At 43.5% G+C, this 27,776-nt stretch overlaps 1 protein-coding gene and 1 long non-coding RNA gene across 2 annotated transcripts in view; one reads left to right on the top strand and one right to left on the bottom strand.

Annotated features, from left to right (window-relative positions):
- LOC117507850 (receptor-type tyrosine-protein phosphatase gamma-like) overlaps window positions 1–27,776 on the top strand; it is a 954,825-nt gene that overhangs the window by 655,156 nt on the left and 271,893 nt on the right. The window lies entirely within an intron of this gene.
- LOC117507680 lies at window positions 825–12,715 on the bottom strand. Its single transcript, XR_004559831.1, has 3 exons — window positions 12,704–12,715; window positions 4,370–4,372; window positions 825–1,083 (listed from the first exon to the last, which is right to left on the bottom strand). It is a non-coding gene; the product is annotated as an uncharacterized LOC117507680 (long non-coding RNA).

The raw sequence follows: 27,776 nt of genomic DNA, 5'->3' as shown, positions 1-27,776 counted from the left end.
TGGACGAGTTTGTATGCATTGACCTGTGAACCAGAAGTGTTAGCTATTTCACTGTGCATGCACACTGAAAAATAAAAAAATAGCTTAATAATTTTTCTGAACTACTTTGTTGACTGAAGCTATAGCCTTATGGTGGTAATGCGGCTCGCTCAGTGTATTCCTACACCAGCCTTTTGCTGGTGAAAGGAATGACGATGTAACGCCATTTCTACGGTTTCCTGGGAAAAAGTTCTCCCATCATGCTTCTTGTGTACTTCCTGTGTAATTCCCGTTTGAACTTCCTGTTTGTGGTGACAAAAGTGTACTTCCACTCATGGCAGAAACTGAGCTGGATGGACTACGAGAACATGCTCGCACTCATCTGTCATCATCCCCGCTAAGCTCGGTGGCTCTGCCGCCTAGCGCTGCTCGGGATTAGCAACTGTGTGAATATTCATTCATTGCACAATTGGTAAATCATTTATTCAGACACTTCCTCCTCATTAATACATGTCTAACTCATAGCGTAATAATACATACATTCGTGCACTTACAAATAGTTTGTTCATGGTTTATTAATTATGAAACAATGAGTAAACACATAATGCAGGAGTCTCTTCATTAGAAGTAAAGCATTAATTAAATTCATCCATCCATTTTCTTCCGCTTTATCCGGAGTTGGGTCGCGTGGGCAGCAGCTCAAGCAAAGCCGCCCAGACCTCCCGATCCACACACACCTCCCCCAGCTCCTCCAGGGGAACCCTGAGGCATTCCCAAGCCAGCCAAGAGACGTAGTCCCTCCAGCATGTGGTGGGTCTTCCCAGGGTCCTCTTCCCAATGGGACGTGCCCGGAACACCTCTCCAGCAAGGCGTCCAGGGGACATCCGGAAAAGATGCCCGAGCCACCTCAGCTGGCTCCTTTTGACATGGAGGAGCAGCGGCTTAACTCCGAGCTCCTGCCGAGGGACCAAGCACCTCACCCTATCTCTAAGGAAGCGCCCAACCACCCTGCAAAGGAAACTCATCATGGCCGCTTGTACTCGCAATCTCGTTCTTTCGGTCATGAGCCAAATCTCATGACCATAGGTGAAGGTCGGAACATAGCTCTCTTATGGTCAGCTGTCTCTTCACCACGATGGTCCAACACAGCGACCACATCACGGCAGATGCTGCACCGATCCATCTGTCGATCTCATGCTATATCTGTCCCTCGCTCGTGAACAAGAGATACTTAAACTCCTCCACTTGAGACAAGGACACTCCACCGACTTGAAGAGGACAAGGCACCTTTTTCCGGTCGAGAACCATGGCCTCGGATTTGGAGGTGCTGATTTTCATCCTGGATGCTTCACACTCTGCTGCAACATGCCCCAGTGCACTCTGAAGGTCCTGACTTGACGAAGCCAACAGAACCACATCGTCCGCAAACAGCAGAGATGAGATTCTGTGGTTACCAAACCGGACCCCTCTACACCCTGACTGTGCCTAGAAATTCTGTCCATAAAGGTAATGAACAGAACCGGTGACAAAGGGCAGCCCTGGCAGGGGCCAACGTGCACTGGAAACAGGTTTGACTTACTACCGGCAATGCAAACAAAACTACTGCTGTGGTCATACAGGGACCGGCTAGCCCTTAGCAAAGGACCCCGGACCCCGTACTCCCGGAGCACTCGACCACAGGGTGCCCCAAGGGATACGGTCGAACGCCTTCTCCAGATCCACAAAGCACATGTGGACTGGTTGGGCGAACTCCCATGAATCCTCGAGCACCCGATGGAGGGTGTAGAGCTGGTCCAGTGTGCCATGACCAGGATGAAAACCACACTGCTCCTCCTGAATCCAAGGTTTGACTATTGTTTGAATTCTCCTCTCCAGTACTCTGGAATAGACCTTACCGGGGAGGCTGAGGATTGTGATTCCCCCTGTAGTTGGAACACACCCTCCGGTCCCCCTTCTTAAACAGAGGGACCACCACCCCGGTCTGCCAATCCAGAGGCACTGTCCCCAACCGCCACGCGATGTTGCAGAGGCATGTCAGCCAAGACAGTCCCACAACATTGACGACAACAACGACTTAAGGTACTCAGGATGGATTTCATCCACCCCAGGAGCCTTGCCACCAAGGAGCTTTCTAACCACCTCGGTGACTTCGGCCTGGGTATTGGATGAGTCTGCCTCTGAGTCCCCAGTCTCTGCTTCCTCTTCGGAAGACGTGACGTAACGCCCGACAACATCCCCCGTTAGGGTCAGAAGGCACAAATAACAGGCACAAATAAATTTAATGTCAAGTTGTCCTCATAGTACCATATCACCCCAATAGAGCGCTTCGCTCTCAGACTGCAGGCTTACTTGTAGTTCCTAGGGTTTGTAAGAGTAGAACGGGAGGCAGAGCCTTCAGCTTTCAGGCTCCTCTCCTGTGGAACCAGCTCCCAATTCAGATCAGGGAGACAGACACCTTCTCTACTTTTAAGATTAGGCTTAAAACTTTCCTTTTTGCTAAAGCTTATAGTTAGGGCTGGATCAGGTGACCCTGAACCATCCCTTAGTTATGCTGCTATAGACTTAGACTGCTGGGGGGTTCCCATGATGCACTGAGTGTTTCTTTCTCTTTTTGCTCTGTATGCACCACTCTGCATTTAATCATTAGTGATTGATCTCTGCTCCCCTCCACAGCATGTCTTTTTCCTGGTTCTCTCCCTCAGCCCCAACCAGTCCCAGCAGAAGACTGCCCCTCCCTGAGCCTGGTTCTGCTGGAGGTTTCTTCCTGTTAAAAGGGAGTTTTTCCTTCCCACTGTCGCCAAGTGCTTGCTCACAGGGAGTTGTTTTGACCGTTGGGGTTTTTACGTAATTATTGTATGGCCTTGCCTTACAATATAAAGCGCCTTGGGGCAACTGTTTGTTGTGATTTGGTGCTATATAAATAAAATTGATTGATTGATTGTCATGACAAAAACAACTTCTGGTATTGTCACTTTGATTAATGTCAAGTTGTCATAATCAAGACAACCCAAAAAATGTCAACTTGTCATGACAAATAACAAATTTCACAAACGCTTATGATGCTGACATAATGTTTGTGACACATTCATGACTGTGTCATGTAACAGTTATGACAGTGTCATGTCATTATTATGACGATACCTTTGCATAAAGTGTTACCAATAGTCCAATGGGCCTGTGTGTGCAGTGACAAATAAAAACAACAAAACTCCAATTTTCTCTCTTTGAAGATGTCAGACTGGAAATGTTTTCTTTCATGAACATCTTCATATGAAGCCACTGTCTGCAGCTGCACCAGGTTAGGAGGATGTCTGCTTCAAGTAAAGTGTTACTTTACAAGTACTTTACTTGAAGTAAAGTGACTGTTAAATACAGAGGTTAACTGCTTTGATAATTCAGGTATTTTACAGTGCATCTGGAAATTATTCACAGCGCTTCACGCCTTCCACATTTTGTTATGTTACAGCCTTATTCCAAAATTGATGAAATTAATTTTTTTATACCAATTTTCTACAGACAATTCCTTTGATTACATGCTTGGTTTGTTCTCTGACTGTCAACTGTGGGATCTTATATGTAAACAGGTGTGTGCCTTTCCAAATCATGTCCAGTCAACTGAATTTACTCCAGGTGGACGCCAATTAAGATGGATTATCAGTGGAAACAGTGGAAACAGGAGGCACCTGAGCTTCATGGCAAAGACTGTGAATACTTATGTACATGTGATTTCTTAGTTTTTAGTGTTAATAAATTTGCAAAAATCTTAAAAAAAAAACCTTTTTCACATTGTCATTATGGGGTGTTGTGTGTAGAATTTTGAGGGAAAATTAATTTCATTTTGGAATAAAGCTGTAACAACAAAATGTGGAAAAATGTGAATACTTTCCAGATGCACTGACATTCTCCAGCTGAAGTATAAAATGTGTCAGCAGCTTGTATGGCAGTATAGGATCATTCCGCTCACAGAGCTGTAGCGTTGAATTTTCTATGAATGATATTTCAGGCAGATCTTTTGCACATGTCATCTCCAAGTCAGCCTGTATATATTTGACCACTTTGTGGCATATTGCATCTTGTAGAAGCGGACATTGGGGATTTTCCAGTCAGGACAATTTTAAACACACTTCTCTGTCATCTTCACATTTTTCTGCACTAAAAGCAATGATGTTGAAGATCATAATGAGCCTTAAAAGAACCACAGTTTGATGGCACTGTTTGTATTTATGTGTCAACACATTGTAAACCCACTTTTTTTAAAAAATGATTCATTCACTGACTTTCTCAGGTGCCTAACAAGCCTGCATTACCCCTTTTTCCTTGACAAAACAATTTGGGAGTTTTTTCTTTTTTTTCTGTGTAAATCCATGGACCACTGTAGGTCAGCTGGGACATTCTTCACAATGCCGAGTCTCCTCCAACAAGTAGCGTAGCCACAAGAGAGAGTAAACTGAGCAACCTTATGTCAAAAACTGATTTATGGCCCTGTCAGCCAATCAGAATCGACTATGTCACTAAGCCCAACCCCAACCCCGCCCGTTATGATGTCACAGCCAATCAACTCAACTCAACTTTTTTTTTATATAGCGCCAAATCACAACAAACAGTTGCCCCAAGGCGCTTTATATTGTAAGGCAAAGCCATACAATAATTATGAAAAACCCCAACGGTCAAAACGACCCCCTGTGAGCAAGCACTTGGCAACAGTGGGAAGGAAAAACTCCCTCTTAACAGGAAGAAACCTCCAGCAGAACCAGGCTCAGGGAGGGGCAGTCTTCTGCTGAGACTGGTTGGGGCTGAGGGAAAGAACCAGGAAAAAGACATGCTGTGGAGGGGGGCAGAGATCGATCACTAATGATTAAATGCGGAGTGATGCATACAGAGCAAAAAGAGAAAGAAACAGTGCATCATGGGAACCCCCCCACAGTCTACGTCTAAAGCAGCATAACCAAGGGATAGTCCAGGGTCACCCGATCCAGCCCTAACTATAAGCCTTAGCGAAAAGGAAAGTTTTAAGCCTAATCTTAAAAGTAGAGAGGGTATCTGTCTCCCTGATCTGAATTGGGAGCTGGTTCCACAGGAGAGGAGCCTGAAAGCTGAAGGCTCTGCCTCCCATTCTACTCTTATAAACCCTAGGAACTACAAGTAAGCCTGCAGTCTGAGAGCGAAGCGCTCTATTAGGGTGATATGGTACTACGAGGTCCCTAAGATAAGATGGGACCTGATTATTCAAAACCTTATAAGTAAGAAGAAGAATTTTAAATTCTATTCTAGAATTAACAGGAAGCCAATGAAGAGAGGCCAACACGGGTGAGATATGCTCTCTCCTGCTAGTCCCCGTCAGTACTCTAGCTGCAGCATTTTGAATTAACTGAAGGCTTTTTAGGGAACTTTTAGGACAACCTGATAATAAAGAATTACAATAGTCCAGCCTAGAGGAAATAAATGCATGAATTAGTTTTTCAGCATCACTCTGAGACAAGACCTTTCTGATTTTAGAGATATTGCGTAAATGCAAAAAGGCAGTCCTACATATTTGTTTAATATGCGCTTTGAATGACATATCCTGATCAAAAATGACTCCAAGATTTCTCACAGTATTACTAGAGGTCAGGGAAATGCCATCCAGAGTAAAGATCTGGTTAGACACCATGCTTCTAAGATTTGTGGGGCCAAGTACAATAACTTCAGTTTTATCTGAGTTTAAAAGCAGGAAATTAGAGGTCATCCATGTCTTTATGTCTGTAAGACAATCCTGCAGTTTAGCTAATTGGTGTGTGTCCTCTGGCTTCATGGATAGATAAAGCTGGGTATCATCTGCGTAACAATGAAAATTTAAGCAATACCGTCTAATAATACTGCCTAAGGGAAGCATGTATAAAGTGAATAAAATTGGTCCTAGCACAGAACCTTGTGGAACTCCATAATTAACTTTAGTCTGTGAAGAAGATTCCCCATTTACATGAACAAACTGTAATCTATTAGACAAATATGATTCAAACCACCGCAGCGCAGTGCCTTTAATACCTATGACATGCTCTAATCTCTGTAATAAAATTTTATGGTCAACAGTATCAAAAGGAGCACTGAGGTCCAACAGAACAAGCACAGAGATAAGTCCACTGTCCGAAGCCATAAGAAGATCATTTGTAACCTTCACTAATGCTGTTTCTGTACTATGATGAATTCTAAAACCTGACTGAACCTCTTCAAATAGACCATTCCTCTGCAGGTGATCAGTTAGCTGTTTTACAACTACCCTCTCAAGAATCTTTGAGAGAAAAGGAAGGTTGGAGATTGGCCTATAATTAGCTAAAATAGCTGGGTCAAGTGATGGCTTTTTAAGTAATGGTTTAATTACTGCCACCTTAAAAGCCTGTGGTACATAGCCAACTAACAAAGATAAGTTGATCATATTTAAGATTGAAGCATTAAATAATGGTAGGACTTCCTTAAGCAGCCTGGCAGGAATGGGGTCTAATAAACATGTTGATGGTTTGGATGAAGTAACTAATGAAAATAACTCAGACAGAACAATCGGAGAGAAAGAGTCTAACCAAATACCGGCATCACTGAAAGCAGCCAAAGATAACGATACATCTTTGGGATGGTTATGAGTAATTTTTTCTCTAATAGTCAAAATTTTGTTAGCAAAGAAAGTCATGAAGTCATTACTAGTTAAAGTTAATGGAATACTCATCTCAATAGAGCTCTGACTCTTTGTCAGCCTGGCTACAGTGCTGAAAAGAAACCTGAGGTTGTTCTTATTTTCTTCAATTAGTGATGAGTAGAAAGATGTCCTAGCTTTACGGAGGGCTTTTTTATAGAGCAACAAACTCTTTTTCCAGGCTAAGTGAAGATCTTCTAAATTAGTGAGACGCCATTTCCTCTCCAACTTACGGGTTATCTGCTTTAAGCTACGAGTTTGTGAGTTATACCACGGAGTCAGACACTTCTGATTTAAAGCTCTCTTTTTCAGAGGAGCTACAGCATCCAAAGTTGTCTTCAATGAGGATGTAAAACTATTGACGAGATACTCTAACTCTCTTACAGAGTTTAGGTAGCTACTCTGCTCTGTGTTGGTATATGACAATAGAGAACATAAAGAAGGAATCATATCCTTAAACCTAGTTACAGCGCTTTCTGAAAGACTTCTAGTGTAATGAAACTTATTCCCCACTGCTGGGTAGTCCATCAGAGTAAATGTAAATGTTATTAAGAAATGATCAGAGAGAAGGGAGTTTTCAGGGAATACTGTTAAGTCTTCTATTTCCATACCATAAGTCAAAACAAGATCTAAGATATGATTAAAGTGGTGGGTGGACTCATTTACTTTTTGAGCAAAGCCAATAGAGTCTAATAATAGATTAAATGCAGTGTTGAGGCTGTCATTCTCAGCATCTGTGTGGATGTTAAAATCGCCCACTATAAGTATCTTATCTGAGCTAAGCACTAAGTCAGACAGAAGGTCTGAAAATTCACAGAGAAACTCACAGTAACGACCAGGTGGACGTTAGATAATAACAAATAAAACTGGTTTTTGGGACTTCCAATTTGGATGGAAAAGACTAAGAGACAAGCTTTCAAATGAATTAAAGCTCTGTCTAGGTTTTTGATTAATTAATAAGCTGGAATGGAAGATTGCTGCTAATCCTCCGCCCCGGCCCGTACTACGAGCATTCTGACAGTTAGTGTGACTCGGGGGTGTTGACTCATTTAAACTAACATATTCATCCTGCTGTAACCAGGTTTCTGTTAGGCAGAATAAATCAATACGTTGATCAATTATTATATCATTTACCAACAGGGACTTAGAAGAGAGAGACCTAATGTTTAATAGACCACATTTAACCGTTTTAGTCTGTGGTGCAGTTGAAGGTGCTATATTATTTTTTCTTTTTGAATTTTTTTGCTTAAATAGATTTTTGCTGGTTATTGGTGGTCTGGAAGCAGGCACCGTCTCTACGGGGATGGGGTAATGAGGGGATGGCAGGGGGAGAGAAGCTGCAGAAAGGCGTATAAGACCACAGCTCTGCCTCCTGGTCCCAACGCTAGACAGTCACAGTTTGGAGGATCCAAGAAAATTGGCCAGATTTCTAGAAATGAGAGCTGCTCCATCTAAAGTGGGATGGATGCCGTCTCTCCTAACAAGACCAGGTTTTCCCCAGAAGCTTTGCCAATTATCAATGAAGCCCACCTCATTTTTTGGACACCACTCAGACAGCCAGCAATTCAAGGAGAACATGCGGCTAAACATGTCACTCCCGGTCTGATTGGGGAGGGGCCCAGAGAAAACAACAGAGTCCGACATTGTTTTTGCAAAGTTACACACCGATTTAATGTTAATTTTAGTGACCTCCGATTGGCGTAACCGAGTGTCATTACTGCCGACGTGAATTACAATCTTACCAAATTTACGCTTAGCCTTAGCCAGCAATTTCAAATTTCCTTCAATGTCGCCTGCTCTGGCCCCCGGAAGACAATTGACAATGGTTGCTGGTGTCGCTAACTTCACATTTCTCAAAACAGAGTCGCCAATAACCAGAGTTTGATCCTCGGCGAGTGTGTCGTCGAGTGGGGAAAAACGGTTAGAGATGTGCACGGGTTGACGGTGTACACGGGGCTTCTGTTTAGGGCTACGCTTCCTCCTCACAGTCACCCAGTCAGCCTGCTTTCCCGACTGCACGGGATCTGCCAGGAGGGAACTAACGGTGGCTAAGCCACCTTGGTCCGCACCGACTACAGGGGCCTGGCTAGCTGTAGAATTTTCCACGGTGCGGAGCCGAGTCTCCAATTCGCCCAGCCTGGCCTCCAAAGCTACGAATAAGCTGCACTTATTACAAGTACCGTTACTGCTAAAGGAAGCCGAGGAACAACTAAACATTTCACAACCAGAGCAGAAAAGTGCGGGAGAGACAGGAGAAGCCGCCATGCTAAATCGGCTAAAAGCTAGTAGCTACGCAACCTAGTGGATTCCTAAAAACACGCAAAGTGAATAATGTGTAAATAATTTAGAGGTGATTCAGCAGAAGGAGTGCTTTAGTTAAGGCACCAGACAGGCCATGAAGCAGCACAAGTAACGCACGGCAACAGCGAACGCACGACAACGGTGCAAAAATAAAATAAAAATCCACTAGACAGGCTGTGGAGCAGCACAGGTAACGCACGACAATGGCGGCAAAAAATAAAATAAAAATCCACTAGACAGGCTGCGGAGCAGCACAGGCAACGCACGACAACGGTGGCAAAAAACAAAATAAAAATCCACTAGACAGGCTGTGGAGCAGCACAGGTAACGCACGACAACGGTGGTAAAAAATAAAATAAAAATCCACTAGACAGGCTGTGGAGCAGCACAGGCAACGCACGACAACGGTGGCAAAAAACAAAATAAAAATCCACTAGACAGGCTGTGGAGCAGCACAGGTAACGCACGACAACGGTGGTAAAAAATAAAATAAAATCCACTAGACAGGCTGTGGAGCAGCACAGGTAACGCACGACAACAGTGGTAAAAAATAAAATAAAAATCCACTAGACAGGCTGTGGAGCAGCACAGGTAACACACGACAACGGTGCTAAAAAACAAAATAAAAATCCACTAGACAAGCTGTGGAGCAGCACAGGTAACGCACGACAACAGTGCTAAAAAATAAAATAAAAATCCACTGGACAGGCTGTGGAGCAGCACAGGTAACGCACGACAACAGTGATAAAAAATAAAATAAAAATCCACTGGACAGGCTGTGGAGCAGCACAGGTAACGCACGACAACAGTGCTAAAAAATAAAATAAAAATCCACTGGACAGGCTGTGGAGCAGCACAGGTAACGCACGACAACAGTGCTAAAAAATAAAATAAAAATCCACTGGGCAGGCTGTGGAGCAGCACAGGTAACGCACGACAACAGTGCTAAAAAATAAAATAAAAATCCACTGGACAGGCTGTGGAGCAGCACAGGTAACACACGACAACAGTGCTAAAATAAAATAAAAATCCACTGGACAGGCTGTGGAGCAGCACAGGCAACACACGACAACAGTGCTAAAAAATAAAATAAAAATCCACTGGGCAGGCTGTGGAGCAGCACAGGTAACACACGACAACAGTGCTAAAAAATAAAATAAAAATCCACTGGACAGGCTGTGGAGCAGCACAGGTAACACACGACAACAGTGCTAAAAAATAAAATAAAAATCCACTGGACAGGCTGTGGAGCAGCACAGGTAACACACAACAACAGTGCTAAAAAATAAAATAAAAATCCACTGGGCAGGCTGTGGAGCAGCACAGGTAACGCACGACAACAGCGCTAAAATAAAATAAAAATCCACTGGGCAGGCTGTGGAGCAGCACAGGTAACGCACGACAACAGTGCTAAAAAATAAAATAAAAATCCACTGGACAGGCTGTGGAGCAGCACAGGTAACGCACGACAACAGTGCTAAAAAATAAAATAAAAATCCACTGGACAGGCTGTGGAGCAGCACAGGTAACACACGACAACAGTGCTAAAAAATAAAATAAAAATCCACTGGACAGGCTGTGGAGCAGCACAGGTAACACACGACAACAGTGCTAAAATAAAATAAAAATCCACTGGACAGGCTGTGGAGCAGCACAGGTAACACACGACAACAGTGCTAAAAAATAAAATAAAAATCCACTGGACAGGCTGTGGAGCAGCACAGGTAACACACGACAACAGTGCTAAAATAAAATAAAAATCCACTGGACAGGCTGTGGAGCAGCACAGGTAACGCACGACAACAGTGCTAAAAAATAAAATAAAAATCCACTGGACAGGCTGTGGAGCAGCACAGGTAACACACGACAACAGTGCTAAAATAAAATAAAAATCCACTGGACAGGCTGTGGAGCAGCACAGGTAACACACGACAACAGTGCTAAAATAAAATAAAAATCCACTGGACAGGCTGTGGAGCAGCACAGGTAACGCACGACAACAGTGCTAAAAAATAAAATAAAAATCCACTGGACAGGCTGTGGAGCAGCACAGGTAACACACGACAACAGTGCTAAAATAAAATAAAAATCCACTGGACAGGCTGTGGAGCAGCACAGGTAACGCACGACAACAGTGCTAAAAAATAAAATAAAAATCCACTGGACAGGCTGTGGAGCAGCACAGGTAACACACGACAACAGTGCTAAAAAATAAAATAAAAATCCACTGGACAGGCTGTGGAGCAGCACAGGTAACGCACGACAACAGCGCTAAAATAAAATAAAAATCCACTGGACAGGCTGTGGAGCAGCACAGGTAACGCATGACAACAGCGCTAAAATAAAATAAAAATCCACTAGACAGGCTGTGGAGCAGCACGACAACAGTGCTAAAAAATAAAATAAAAATAAAAACGAAAGCGTTAGCAAGCTAGTTAGCTTGCCAACGCTGATGAAAGTTAGCTGATAAAAGTGCTCCGTCGCGATGTTTCGACCGTTAGAGGTCTTCTTTAGGCGTTGGAGCACGGTGAAAAAGTAAAAAAAAAAAAAAAGTAAAAAGTAAAAAAGTCTTGAAAAAGACTGTTAATTCAAAGAACTCAAACAGCTCAGTTCAAACAGCTAACAGATACAGCAGAACACCGCTGTGCTCCGGAACAGGAAGTCCCTCAGAACGCTCAGAAATGTCAAGCTGTCACTATGTCCTGCCCGTAAGCCCCGCCCCTAACCCCGCCTCCAAGCCCCGCCCCTAGCTCCTCCCCTAACCCTGCCCCCAAGCTCCACCCCAACCCCGCCTCTAGCACCTCCCCTAACCCCGCCCCAAGCTCCGCCTCCAAGCCCTACCTCCCCTCCCACCCTGGTCTAATATGTTAATGTCATTTTATTTCATGAATTAAAGAACGATTAAAAAAATACCTAGATCTTTTTTAATGTATTAAAGAATTAACTAATTCTGAAATAATTAAACATAAATCAGTGTCTAATATTTAATACCCCTTTAATATGTTTTAATTCTTAAATTAAAGCGCGTCCTTTTATGGTTTTTAATGCCTCAATTAAAGAAGGATTAAAAAATACCCATATCTTTTGCACAATTATGGTTTATTATTATAGGTTTTCTTCAATTTAGTGATTAAACACGAATATTTTAATACCCCATTAGTATTTTTTAATTCTTAAATTAATGCGTCTCCTTTTCTGTTTTTTAATTCTTAAATTAAAGAAGGGTTAAGAATAACCGTCTCTCGGCTGTAACGGCTGTAAGTCTTTGCAGCAAGACGGTCAAATACCCACGCATAGAGCTCCTCACGGAAACATGACCCCACGGCTGTAATACCTGTTGCAGACGCTAGCTGTGTGCGTGTGTGTCTGTCTGGGTGTGTGTGTGTGTGTGTGTGTGTGTGTGTGTGTGTGTGTGTGTGTGTGTGTGTGTGTGTGTGTGTGACCTGCGCAGCGGGGGTGTCACGCCGGATGGTCTTTTATAACATAGTAGAGAAGCTTGAATCTTTGGTTGAAGCTTGAATGTTTTATTACATCCGATTTCCTGATGACGGGGTCGTTCGCTGGGCTTGTTTGAAGACGGAAAAACAAAGCTTATTCTTAGCCACGATAGATGCAGTTTCTTTTAAGATATTACCCGGTTGATCAGGGGCTGCGGGACACCCGCTGATCGGAGATGCCGCCCGAGGTGATGAAGGCGGATAAAACAAAGTTTCTTCTCAGTCACGTCCCCCTGTGAGGAGTCACCGTCATTTCCACGACGACCGGTGAAGAGTGAAGGTGCCTGGACCCCGCGATGGGTATAAAATAGAATTAATTTGCAGTAAAAAAAAAAAATCCCCTGGTCCTGAAAAACCATGTTGTTTAATTAAGTTTTCTCGTCTTCGAGCAGAGTGCGAAAACCACATCAGCTTTCAGGGTAAGTGATTTAAGTAATCTTTTTTGATAGAAATGACTGGTTTTAAATGATGCACGCGGTCTGAAACTAAAATTCCCCGTCCTCCCACACAGAACTCCTCATGGTAAACTGGTGTTTACTCTGTGTTGCACCTGCGCTGATGAAAATAATCAAGCGGGAGCGTGCACACACAGTCAGCAGCAGAGAGCTCTGTCTGGGACTTGGACAACCCCAGAATTCCACAAAGCTCTGGATACAGGCTACGTTGTAGCTAAGATTTTTGAAGTCTTTGAGGGGTACATAAACACCTTCTTAAAACACAAGCAGGAAGCCTCCGGTTTCCCTCCCGAATTTGATAAAGACCCCGAGAGCAGAGAAAAATATATCACAGACTACTGGCTGAATCAGAAGATTCGTTTAGACCAGAAAAAATCAGTCACAATCCGGCAAAACGACAGATGGCTAAGATCTGTCTCAACTCCTTCTGGGGGAAATTCGCCCAGAGGTCAAATCTGACGCAGACCACGCTCTTTAAAAACGCTGACGATCTGTTCAGGTATCTGTTTTCTGAAGAGTACGAGGTCACATATCTAACATTCCTCAGCAGTCAGGTGGCTATGGTTCAATGGAGGTACGGCCTGCGGTACGTCAGCCGACCGGGTAAAGCCATCAATATTTTCATCGCAGCGTTTACAACGGCGTATGCGCGTTTGACCTTGTACAGTTTTATGGAGGCTGTGGCAAATCCTGACAGGATTCTGTATTATGATACCGATAGCCTGATTTACGTTTGTAGGCGGGGTGAAACCCCGCTGCCTACCGGTAATTATCTGGGGCAGCTCACCGACGAGTTGAATGGTGACGTCATCACAGAGTTTGCAGCAGCGGGGCCTAAAAGTTACGCATATAAAACCGTACGAGGTAAAACGGTCATGCGTGTGAAGGGGATCACTCAAACCCACGAGAGCTGTCAGAAAATAAACTTTGACAGCGTCAAAGATCTGGTTGAGGGTTATATAAAAGACCCAGCCCTCGCTGCATCTATCAAAACACCGCAGCAGGGAATTAAACGTCATAAAAGCAGTTTCAGTTTGACAAACGTGTCATTTCAAAAATCCTTCAGGGTGGTGTATAACAAGCGGCGTCTTTTAAAGGACGGGAAACCGAGCCGTTCGGATTTTGAAACATGTCTCACTCGGGAAATACGGTGGAGATTGACCCCAGACTTCAGCCCCCATTCTCCTGTCTCATCGTTGGACCGAGTGGTTCGGGAAAGACTGTGTTTGTGAAAACATTGCTGGAAAATTGTAGCCACGCTATGAGATATGTGCCTGACAACATTGTATGGCTGTATACGTCTGAACAACCTCTGTATTCTGAACTGAAGAATAAAAATATTAAATTTGTAAGAGGACTCCCTGACTCATTTCTGGATGACAGCCTTTTCCCTGAAGGTCAGAGCCATCTGGTTATTTTGGATGATCTCATCTTTCAAGCAACGGATCATCCTAAAGTTGTAAGAATTTTCACCCAGTACAGACATCACCGGAATATGAGCGTCATCATGATCACACAGAACGTGTTTCATAAAGGGAAATACAGTCGAACCATCAGTTTGAATTGTAATTATATGGTGCTGTTTAAAAACCCCAGAGACAAGTTACAGATGAACATTCTGGCTCAGCAAATGTTTCCCGGCAGAAAAATTTTTTTTTGGAGGCTCTTGATGATGCTACGAGCGTATCTTATGGGTATTTATTACTGGATTGCACGCAGGAGTGTCCAGATCAGTTCAGACTGAGATCGGGATTACTCCCGCACGAGTGGCCCACAGTTTATTTACAGAAAGATAAACGGATATGAGCTCTCTTTTAAAAAGGAACGTCCCCGCTCTTAAAACACTAATCAGAGCCGGGGCAAGGGAGCGTCACCACAGCCTGAAGACCTGCAGGCCGGAGCTTCTGAAAACTTCATCCGAGATCGCTTTGAATATATTAAAGGGGAATATCGCCTTGAGCGACTCTCAATTCCGTGCCTTGAAAAAACGAAAAAGAGTTTTACGTCTTCTGGCCGACAGAAAAACCAGTTACAAAAGGAAGCGGGGAGCGTTGATTCAGACGGGCGGCTTTCTCCTGCCTCTGCTCGCCGCGGCCCTGCCCGTTATAACGAGTCTAATAGTACCCAGAGGATAATGACGTTCAAAGCGGCGCAAAAGGTGTTTTTACTGACTCCTCAACAGATGCTTCAACTCAGACATTCTGTTCCGCCGAGCGGAAATAACATCAGACAAACGGCGGAAAATGATTTAGACTCGCGAATGCGGGCCGTGCTGGAGGAACGTACTCACTCCCCTTATGAAAAAATTAAAAAGTATGAGGCTCTGCTGCAGCGCTATTTAACCCTGATCAAACAGGGGGAACTCGAATCACGCGTTTCACCCCCGCAAGAGACTCACGTCGCTAAGCAACCTGAGGAGGAGGGGGTGGAGGAGGAGGAGGATGTGGATGAGACTGTGACAGAGGTCCTGAAGAATATCCCCTCCAGAGAGCGTAGAAACGCTGAATATATTATGAGGAAATTGTCGATGGGTGATACGCGCTGGAGTCCGTCGGGGAAATTTATTAAGGGGAAAGTCGTGAGGGGGGTTTCACGCCATAGATCTTATGAAACATCTCGGATCCTCATTCAAGAAATCGAGCCCCCCTACAGGTTGGGTGAAGTTCCTCAATATTTTACAGGAGCGGAACATTCCGGTGGCGTGCGTATCAAACCCGCAAGCCCGCGAGCAGTTTCAGAAGCTTAAAAAAGGACAGAGCAGCTCGCCGGATGAAACCCTTCTTTTAACCGATTCGCCGGCCAGGAAGAAACTTAAGAAAAAAAAAGACTTCCAACGCTGGGAAGGTTTCTCATCATAAAAGGAGGGCAGGGGCGTAGGTTTGCATATGGACCATAGGGACAAGTCACAACCAATATTTTGGGATGGCAAAATAGTCCCTACCAATATTTAGCATTTTTTTATATAACAAAATCATTCACTATTTTTTTGCGAACTCGATACTATAATTTTAGTCCTCACGTTTTGTGTTTTCGACGTGCCAGTGACAGGGTTACCCATGTTGCAATTTCATTGGCTCACGTTCTTCTCACATGGATGTAAACAAAGCGCATCTCATGGTGGCAGGCAGTGCTTCATTTGTAAAGTGGGAGGTCCCGGAGCGCAGAGGATGGGTGGCTCCGGTGCAGAAAAACAAGAAGGGCGGGGGGGACTTGCGAGCAATGCTGTGCGCCACACTTAAAATAAACTGCACACCCACACAAACACGCACACACACCTTCACAAATGACACTAACACCCTGCCTTTTCCACAAAAATCACTACATTTATGTTTGCTGTCTGTTTCTGTACTTTTCTGTCACTTTTGCACTCTTTTTCATACTTTTCCCTCGTTTCAAAAGTCACCGAACGCACTTTACCGTAATATATGCAACATATAGAGGGTTTTCATTCACGTGACCGATTTGCTGCAGGACAGGTGCCGTATTACAAGGAGGCTGACGCGTGATAGAAAAATGAAGAGAATGTCCGGTTATTACGAGGCTTTAAATCCTCGAAATAAAGCTATTAATCGTGATCGATGTGTAGCAGTTGGTTCAGTGGATCCGTATCTTATACCAGATAGTGAGTTTAGTGTTGATGTAATGAACTGGCCAACCGTGTCACACTGCGATACTGTGAACTAGGAAGCCGCCGACCAGGTCAGCCTCGCCGGCGTCCTGCAGAGCATCACAGCGGGGCTCTGAAAGCGGAGGTTGGTCTTGAAGTCCTGAGCGATTTCTCTCACCAGGCGCTGGAAGGGCAGCTTGTGGATCAGCAGCTCGGTACTCGAGAACCACAACGTAAATAAGTGAAGCAGCAGGACCTTCGTGGCCGGGACGACGGTGGGGATCGAACCCACGCGGCTCGCACAAAAGACTGCTCCTCTACCAGGTCAGCCAAAGGGGAACTCCCCGTTAGCCAAGCTAGCGGGAACGTCTTTTCAATTGGGACCCGGGACTTTCATCCCGCTACATAAGCATCTGTATTGGAACCGTTATTGTGTTATCCTCTGCAGTATTTTTATGTATTGTTATATAATTTTATTGCCGAATAAAATAAAATAAAATTCTGGGAGCAGTGGATTTCTCACAGCGCCACGGTGCCGTGAGGATTCTTCACATCGACGTTGAAACTTGTGCAATTGTTCGCCAAATGCACGAAGTGTAATCACAGCGGCCACCGCGTCGTAATCCAGAATGGCCACGGGACACAAAATGACGTGACCGATACATCACATGAAAACCCTCTATAGCATACTGTTGTTAAGCACGGGTTCTTGGGTTGCTGTTAGTGTTGAAATTTTTCAGAGTGAGGCCTTACATGAGAACTTACGGTAATGAGAATCAGCGGCGCACTAGTGTGAAACTTCCGTGTTTTTCCTCTGCGTTATGACATCACAGGCTTACGTTTACCGTAATACACCATATATCATTGGAAAGCCCTTTTTTTTGGCAAATTAGGTTGCCAGATACCTACAACTGCATTATTGATGAAGAGAATAGATTATACATCTTGGTTGCAAAAACCTTTTTTTTTTTTTTTTTTTTTTTTTTTTTAGCTCCACAAGTATTTTTTTTTGTTGTTGTCTTGTTCTCTCAGGTGTAGGCCTATAGAATAGATTCGTGATTTTGGGTGCAATTTTGTTATTTAAGCTATTTGTTTGTTTGCCTACACACTTAATAATGTAAATAGTGTTAAATTATTCAGCATTATGTCGTAATATGTTATGTATTATGCTGTACTTGTGCGTCTAATGGTATGAGTAGGGATGGGTATTGAAAACCGGTTCCTTTCGGGTATCGTTAAGAAATTATTCGATCCACTGACATCAATAAGCTTTTTGCTTAACGATTCCGTTATCGGTTCTTCAGAGTGGCCGTTGTTTTTAGGGGTGTTTGTCAGGAAAATGATCACTTCTCTAAGTTCATTACAGACCCTGCAACGGCTCCGTAATCAACTTTTCTGCAGCGCGGCTTTGCTTTGAACCTTGAACCAATCGAAGCAGTGGTTCGCAGATTGAAGCAGTGCTTCGATCTATTGCTTCGTTTATTCATTTTTTTCTTTAGCTGTATCTTAATTTTCCCCCACTAAAACCCTAAAGTGCATACATCTGTGAGTATTATTTACCTTTTTTATGTTAAACCGACCTGTTATGGTCTTCTGAAACAGTTGATAGATGTATGTTATAACTTAAAAACGGGAGCGATGCTAACGCGTTAGCATGTCTATGGCATTTTCAGTGTTAAATTTAGCATTAAGCAGTTGCAGCTGTCATCGCGTTCGGGTGCATTTTTCTGTATAATAAGCGTTTGTTGTCGTAAAAGAGTCAATTGTATTACAAACTGTAATATTTTTTTATTTATTTTTGTTTATATATTAATAATCTAATGATTAGTTATTATATACAATTTTAGAGAAAGAGACAAAAAGAACCTGAATAAAAACACAACAGAAAATATAAAACCAACTAACAATGAACATAAATAAATAAATAAATACATACATACAGAAATAAATAAATGTTTCCTGTGAACACCTAGTGACTCTTACACCTCCATTTCATCCCTGTCTTATTTAAGTTTAATGACAGTTTGTTTCGGTCAAACCATATTTTCAGTGTGTTAAGTTCTTCAGTGATTTCCTCCAGAACTATCTGCCAAGCTAGAAAACTGCTGCATCCTAGTAAGAGCAGAATACTACTGGAATGAATTTGAATAAGGAAAGTTTTTTTTTTTCCCCCCCTCACCTAAATGGATGCTGCACTCACTCCAGTTTATTGTCTGGAATAGTCCCAGATTGCATTTCAGAGCTTCTAGAATTCAAACATTTTTGTGCAAGTGGTGCTGGGGGGGTAATTTTGGGTTTCAGCTTTTTTTGTTTTTCACCACTTTCATCCCTGAATATGTCAATCGTGAGTCACTTTTGTGCGGATTAAAGTTACTAACTGGGACTCCTGTCTTGTTGTGAGAAACAAATGAGAATCGTCCTCCGTTCTGTTCACACAGCTCCAAACGCTGCGCATCTCTCTGCTGAGTCAAGTTAAGACTCATTGAAATACATAGAAAACCTGGAAAGACTACTTTTAGTACAAAATTCACAAGAGGTATCGATAAGGGAATCGATAAGCAATCGGATTGATAAGCAGAATCGATAATGGCATCGATATCGATAAAATCTTATCAATACCCATCCCTAGGTATGAGTGGGTTAGGGGGTGGTGGTGGTGGGCAGGGGGGCCGGGGGGGTGGTATTGTCCCTACCAAAGCTGAGACCAAACCTACGCCCTTGAAGGAGGGTATCGAATTAAAAACTGACTGGATGTTATGATCAAGATTTTTAAAATACATCGTAGTCAGACACGTTTTTGTATATTGTTACTAATAAAACACCGACTGAAACTCATCTCCGGCCTTCATCACTTTTATTCGGCATATGGTTTAAAAAACAACTTTCAGTACTTCTCTACTTAATAACAACGATGCAAAAAAACGAAAAACATTAAAGGTATGATCGGGGGTGCGTTTTCTACACATCCGGAACATTTTTCACAAAAAAAACACACATAAAAAAATCAAAGGTCAAAGGTCAACGCTTCTTTCTACACTTAATAACAGGGGGTTTAAAGCGTGCAAACGCGATAAAACTTTAAAGGTATGATCGGGAGGCCGCTCTCACACATCCATCCCGTTTTCAGGCGAAAAAACACACATAAAAAAATCAAAGGTCAAAGGTCAATGCTTCTTTCTACGGTTAATAACGGAGGTTTAAAGCGTGCAAACGCGATAAAACTTTAAAGGTATGATCGGGAGGCCGCTCTCACACATCCACCCCGTTTTCAGGCGAAAAAACACACATAAAAAAATCAAAGGTCAAAGGTCAATGCTTCTTTCTACGCTTAATAACGGGGGTTTAAAGCGTGCAAACACGATAAAACTTTAAAGGTATGATCGGGAGGCCACTCTCACACATCCATCCCGTTTTCAGGTGAAAAAAAACATAAAAAAATCAAAGGTCAAGGCTTCTTTCTACGCTTAATAACGGGGGTTTAAAGCGTGCAAATGCGATAAAACTTTAAAGGTATGATCGGGAGGCCGCTCTCACACATCCATCCCGTTTTCAGGCGAAAAAACACACATAAAAAAATCAAAGGTCAAAGGTCAACGCTTCTTTCTACGCTTAATAACGGGGGTTTAAAGCGAGCAAACGCGATAAAACTTTAAAGGTATGATCAGGAGGCCACTCTCACACATCCATCCCGTTTTCAGGCGAAAAAACACACATAAAAAATCAAAGGTCAAAGGTCAAGGCTTCTTTCTACGCTTAATAACGGGGGTTTAAAGCGTGCAAACTTTATAAAACTTTAAAGGTATGATCAGGAGAGCGTTTTCTACACATCCGAAGCATTTTTTCACAAAAAAACCACACATAAAAAAAATCAAAGGTCAAAGGTCAACGCTTCTTTCTACGCTTAATAACGGGGGTTTAAAGCGTGCAAACGCGATAAAATTTTAAAGGTATGATCGGGAGAGCGTTCTAAGATGGGGGTTACATTTTCACACGGAAAAACATAAAATGATAGGAACGCCGGTTAACACAAGCCGTGACAATATTTAAACTCATGCAAAGGCCCTGCTAGCTGGTTACAGGAGGTATTGCAGCTTTTCTTAAGGCAATAACGATATCTTTTCACAAAATCAGAAACCAAATCATCGTTCGCGAATGTTTTTAACATCTGGGAGATTCTCCAGATATCGCAGGATGCTTTTAGGGTAGTATTCAAAGTCCGGGCTAAGGCCGAACAACTAAAAAAATGTGGCTCGACCATTTTTTTCAACGGTGAGCGCTAACCAGTGTTCTCCCCGGTAAATGTCTAGGGTGGGTGTTTACAATGAAATATATGGGAGGGTCCGGCTTGATCCGGAATAACTAGTCAGACACGAAAACACCGGCGAACAGGTCTCCTATTAAGCCCCTCATAACAGCGTCCAATTCCAGGGTGTTCATCAGTAAAAATCCACAAGGACCTGTCACTTGGAATTAATCTCCAGGAGAGAATCGTAACACGCGTACACTATCAGTGTGGTGGTATGCAGAGTCGCGACTCTGAATCTCATCTCAAGTCGCAGGGTCCCTGTGGAGACAGGGCTCAGAGCGCCGCTGTCCTCCTCCGGGTTTAAATTGAAGACGTACAGCGCATAGCCGTGTGCAAAATCCTCCCGGTCTATACAGAGAGGCAGGTCCTTGAGGTGTCGCCCGGTTGCCGTGTAGAGATTGTAAAACTCCCTCACAGAGAGTCCGTTGTTAAATTCAGGCTGGAAAGCTTTAGCCGGCAGCTGTCTCCCGTTTTGACTGAGTGCGAAGTACTCCAAGTCATAGTGTGCAAATTCAAACGGGGACAGATCTCTTCTCCTGCTGAATGCATTGTGATTCACCATACCCAGAACCACATATTTGGGCATGGTTCCTAAAAACAGGTTCTCCTGGTTGCATATCCTGGAATGGCTGGGGATCACGTAAGTCTTAACGTTGATTCGTGATAACGGGTACACGGCGTTCCCTTTCATGAGAGCTGCGGAGTGACCCAATCTCACTGCAGTGGATACGGTGACTTTCTTAACGAATAGGGACGCGCCCAGAATTTTCAGTTTGAAAGTGGAGGCCGCCAGCCCCATCAGGCAGAAAGCATCGCTGGCTCGAATTAATTTAACTCTTAGATAGATCAACATTATTCAGAAGAAGCCTCTCGCAGAAAAATATGTCCGCGTGCAGCGGGCCCTGAACTTGAAATTCACGCGATTCGGCGCTAAAGCGCGCTCTGCTCACGAGGCCTTTATTTGGGCCCGCGTCATCCACAGTGGTCGTATTGTGCTGACCCGGGGTGTCTTTGTAAAACAATCCGCCCGTGAACTGCGATTTCATTGAAGCGGGCGAAAAGTTCAGCAGCGTCTCAATCATCGCCCTGTACGGGTGCGTCGCGCTGGACTGGGAAATTAGCCGGTCACCCAGAGTCACGTCGACTTGCGAGAAAATCGTATTGAGAGGGTAATGTATTACCCCCACGCGGGCGTCATTAGCCAGGTCAGTCCCGTCGGCGTTTGTAATTTTCAATCGCAGATAAAGCAGCGTATTATTGAGGTCTAAATACCTCTAACCATCTCCGGGGATAAAAAACTCGATAGGGCCCGTGTCCGTCAGGGCTGATAACGGGCTGACCTCAACGTATTGGCTTTGCTCGATGGACAGCTGGGTCCCGGGGACGGCGAATAAATCCAATTTGCTCATGGTGCATTTGGGGGAATTATTTCGCAAAAGAGACATTGTTTAAGAGAAAATATCCCCGGACAACCTCCTCTTCTTATGCTTCCTTCGAACTGTTCTGCTTTTTCCGGGGGTCTTTCGCTTTTTAACCGTTTTGATCCATTTCCCTGGGGGGCGTTTCCGGGGCCTTCTTGAGAGCACCATGATCCTGGACCCCCGCTGCTGCTCGGGTTCCTGACTCCGTCCGGCCCTCTCAACAACGCGGCTCACTATGTCGGAAGCGATGCTTCGAGCTGCGTTTTTCAGGTGAGGTTTGGCGATCGTGTATCCTTGTTTAATCAGCGGCGACACAAATTTGAACAGTTTCGAAAATATGTTCCAGAGCCTGCGCCCGTACATAACAGGAGCGCCGTGGAAGCCGTGAAGGCCACGAAGGCCGTTCCCGACTTGATTTTTTAGTTTTCTCTGGGCCCCTCCCCAATCAGACCGGGAGTGACATGTTTAGCCACATGTTCTCCTTGAATTGCTGGCTGTCTGAGTGGTGTCCAAAAAATGAGGTGGGCTTCATAGATAATTGGCAAAGCTTCTGGGGAAAACCTGGTCTTGTTAGGAGAGACGACATCCATCCCACTTTGGATGGAGCAGCTCTCATTTCTAGAAATCTGGCCAGTTTTCTTAAATCCTCCAAACCGTGACTATCCAGGGTTGGGACCAGGAAGCAGAGTTGTAGTCTTACACACCTCTCTGCAGCTTCTCTCCCCCTGCCATCCCCTCATTACCCCATCCCCATAGAGACGGTGCCACCAGTAGATCTAGGCCTCTACTGGTGGTTGGCTCTCACTGCGGTATTGTATCACTTCCTGTTCCGGAGCACAGCGGTGTTTTTCTGTATCTGTTAGCTGTTTAATCTGCGCAGTTAGATTGATCTAGTTATCTAGATTACGATTTGTTTCCCAGTGTAATCTTTACGTGCCTTAACTAAAGCACTCCTTCTGCTGAGTCACCTCTAAATTATTTACACATTATTCACTTTGCGTGTTTTTAGGAATCCGCTAGCTTAGCGCAGCTACTAGCTCTTAGCCGATTTAGCATGGCGGCTTCTCCTGTCTCTCCCGCACTTTTCTGCTCTGGGTGTGAAATGTTTAGTTATTCCTCGGCCTCCTTTAGCAGTAACGGTACTTGTAATAAGTGTAGCTTATTCGTAGCTTTGGAGGCCAGGCTGGGCGAATTGGAGACTCGGCTCCGCACCGTGGAAAATTCTACAGTTAGCCAGGCCCCTGTAGTTGGTGCGGACCAAGGTAGCTTAGCCGCCGTTAGTTCCCCCCTGGCAGATCCCGAGCAGCCGGGAAAGCAGGCTGACTGGGTGACTGTGAGGAGGAAGCGTAGCCCTAAACAGAAGCCCCGTGTACACCGCCAACCCGTTCACATCTCTAACCGTTTTTCCCCACTCGACGACACACCCGCCGAGGATCAAACTCTGGTTATTGGTGACTGTTTTGAGAAATGTGAAGTTAGCGACACCAGCAACCATAGTCAATTGTCTTCCGGGGGCCAGAGCAGGCGACATTGAAGGAAATTTGAAACTGCTGGCTAAGGCTAAGCGTAAATTTGGTAAGGTTGTAATTCACGTCGGCAGTAATGACACCCGGTTACGCCAATCGGAGGTCACTAAAATTAACATTAAATCGGTGTGTAACTTTGCAAAAACAATGTCGGACTCTGTAGTTTTCTCTGGGCCCCTCCCCAATCGGACCGGGAGTGACATGTTTAGCCGCATGTTCTCCTTGAATTGCTGGCTGTCTGAGTGGTGTCCAAAAAATGAGGTGGGCTTCATAGATAATTGGCAAAGCTTCTGGGGAAAACCTGGTCTTGTTAGGAGAGACGGCATCCATCCCACTTTGGATGGAGCAGCTCTCATTTCTAGAAATCTGGCCAATTTTCTTAAATCCTCCAAACCGTGACTATCCAGGGTTGGGACCAGGAAGCAGAGTTGCAGTCTTACACACCTCTCTGCAGCTTCTCTCCCCCTGCCATCCCCTCATTACCCCATCCCCGTAGAGACGGTGCCTGCTCCCAGACTATCAATAACCAGCAAAAATCTATTTAAGCATAAAAATTCAAAAAGAAAAAATATAGCACCTTCAACTGCACCACAGACTAAAACAGTTAAATGTGGTCTATTAAACATTAGGTCTCTCTCTTCTAAGTCCCTGTTGGTAAATGATATAATAATTGATCAACATATTGATTTATTCTGCCTAACAGAAACCTGGTTACAGCAGGATGAATATGTTAGTTTAAATGAGTCAACACCCCCGAGTCACACTAACTGTCAGAATGCTCGTAGCACGGGCCGGGGCGGAGGATTAGCAGCAATTTTCCATTCCAGCTTATTAATTAATCAAAAACCCAGACAGAGCTTTAATTCATTTGAAAGCTTGTCTCTTAGTCTTGTCCATCCAAATTGGAAGTCCCAAAAACCAGTTTTATTTGTTATTATCTATCGTCCACCTGGTCGTTATTGTGAGTTTCTCTGTGAATTTTCAGACCTTTTGTCTGACTTAGTGCTTAGCTCAGATAAGATAATTATAGTGGGCGATTTTAACATCCACACAGATGCTGAGAATGACAGCCTCAACACTGCATTTAATCTATTATTAGACTCTATTGGGTTTGCTCAAAAAGTAAATGAGTCCACCCACCACTTTAATCATATCTTAGATCTTGTTCTGACTTATGGTATGGAAATAGAAGACTTAACAGTATTCCCTGAAAACTCCCTTCAGTCTGATCATTTCTTAATAACATTTACATTTACTCTGATGGACTACCCAGCAGTAGGGAATAAGTTTCATTACACTAGAAGTCTTTCAGAAAGCGCTGTAACTAGGTTTAAGGATATGATTCCTTCTTTATGTTCTCTAATGCCATATAACAACACAGTGCAGAGTAGCTACCTAAACTCTGTAAGGGAGATAGAGTATCTCGTCAATAGTTTTACATCCTCATTGAAGACAACTTTGGATGCTGTAGCTCCTCTGAAAAAGAGAGCTTTAAATCAGAAGTGTCTGACTCCGTGGTATAACTCACAAACTCGTAGCTTAAAGCAGATAACCCGTAAGTTGGAGAGGAAATGGCGTCTCACTAATTTAGAAGATCTTCACTTAGCCTGGAAAAAGAGTCTGTTGCTCTATAAAAAAGCCCTCCGTAAAGCTAGGACATCTTTCTACTCATCACTAATTGAAGAAAATAAGAACAACCCCAGGTTTCTTTTCAGCACTGTAGCCAGGCTGACAGAGTCAGAGCTCTATTGAGCTGAGTATTCCATTAACTTTAACTAGTAATGACTTCATGACTTTCTTTGCTAACAAAATTTTAACTATTAGAGAAAAAATTACTCATAACCATCCCAAAGACGTATCGTTATCTTTGGCTGCTTTCAGTGATGCCGGTATTTGGTTAGACTCTTTCTCTCCGATTGTTCTGTCTGAGTTATTTTCATTAGTTACTTCATCCAAACCATCAACATGTTTATTAGACCCCATTCCTACCAGGCTGCTCAAGGAAGCCCTACCATTATTTAATGCTTGGATCTTAAATATGATCAATCTATCTTTGTTAGTTGGCTATGTACCACAGGCTTTTAAGGTGGCAGTAATTAAACCATTACTTAAAAAGCCATCACTTGACCCAGCTATCTTAGCTAATTATAGGCCAATCTCCAACCTTCCTTTTCTCTCAAAAATTCTTGAAAGGGTAGTTGTAAAACAGCTAACTGATCATCTGCAGAGGAATGGTCTATTTGAAGAGTTTCAGTCAGGTTTTAGAATTCATCATAGTACAGAAACAGCATTAGTGAAGGTTACAAATGATCTTCTTATGGCCTCGGACAGTGGACTCATCTCTGTGCTTGTTCTGTTAGACCTCAGTGCTGCTTTTGATACTGTTGACCATAAAATTTTATTACAGAGATTAGAGCATGCCATAGGTATTAAAGGCACTGCGCTGCGGTGGTTTGAATCATATTTGTCTAATAGATTACAATTTGTTCATGTAAATGGGGAATCTTCTTCACAGACTAAAGTTAATTATGGAGTTCCACAAGGTTCTGTGCTAGGACCAATTTTATTCACTTTATATATGCTTCCCTTAGGCAGTATTATTAGACGGTATTGCTTAAATTTTCATTGTTACGCAGATGATACCCAGCTTTATCTATCCATGAAGCCAGAGGACACACAACAATTAGCTAAACTGCAGGATTGTCTTACAGACATAAAGACATGGATGACCTCTAATTTCCTGCTTTTAAACTCAGATAAAACTGAAGTTATTGTAGTTGGCCCCACAAATCTTAGAAACATGGTGTCTAACCAGATCCTTACTCTGGATGGCATTACCCTGACCTCTAGTAATACTGTGAGAAATCTTGGAGTCATTTTTGATCAGGATATGTCATTCAAAGCGCATATTAAACAAATATGTAGGACTGCTTTTTTGCATTTACGCAATATCTCTAAAATTAGAAAGGTCTTGTCTCAGAGTGATGCTGAAAAACTAATTCATGCATTTATTTCCTCTAGGCTGGACTATTGTAATTCATTATTATCAGGTTGTCCTAAAAGTTTCCTAAAAAGCCTTCAGTTAATTCAAAATGCTGCAGCTAGAGTACTGACGGGGACTGGAAGGAGAGAGCATATCTCACCCATATTGGCCTCTCTTCATTGGCTTCCTGTTAATTCTAGAATAGAATTTAAAATTCTTCTTCTTACTTATAAGGTTTTGAATAATCAGGTCCCATCTTATCTTAGGGACCTCGTAGTACCATATCACCCCAATAGAGCACTTCGCTCTCAGACTGCAGGCTTACTTGTAGTTCCTAGGGTTTGTAAGAGTAGAATGGGAGGCAGAGCCTTCAGCTTTCAGGCTCCTCTCCTGTGGAACCAGCTCCCAATTCAGATCAGGGAGACAGACACCCTCTCTACTTTTAAGATTAGGCTTAAAACTTTCCTTTTTGCTAAAGCTTATAGTTAGGGCTGGATCAGGTGACCCTGAACCATCCCTTAGTTATGCTGCTATAGACGTAGACTGCTGGGGGGTTCCCATGATGCACTGTTTCTTTCTCTTTTTGCTCTGTATGCACCACTCTACATTTAATCATTAGTGATCAATCTCTGCTCCCCTCCACAGCATGTCTTTTTCCTGGTTCTCTCCCTCAGCCCCAACCAGTCCCAGCAGAAGACTGCCCCTCCCTGAGCCTGGTTCTGCTGGAGGTTTCTTCCTGTTAAAAGGGAGTTTTTCCTTCCCACTGTAGCCAAGTGCTTGCTCACAGGGGGTCGTTTTGACCGTTGGGGTTTTACATAATTATTGTATGGCCTTGCCTTACAATATAAAGCGCCTTGGGGCAACTGTTTGTTGTGATTTGGCGCTATATAAAAAAAATTGATTGATTGATTGATTGAAATTGGAAGTCCCAAAAACCAGTTTTATTTGTTATTATCTATCGTCCACCTGGTCGTTACTGTGAGTTTCTCTGTGAATTTTCAGACCTTTTGTCTGACTTAGTGTTTAGCTCAGATAAG

This window comes from Thalassophryne amazonica, chromosome 3, assembly GCF_902500255.1.
Source record: "Thalassophryne amazonica chromosome 3, fThaAma1.1, whole genome shotgun sequence".
Lineage (NCBI taxonomy): Eukaryota > Metazoa > Chordata > Actinopteri > Batrachoidiformes > Batrachoididae > Thalassophryne > Thalassophryne amazonica.
This window is presented reverse-complemented; position numbering and strand designations above follow the sequence as displayed.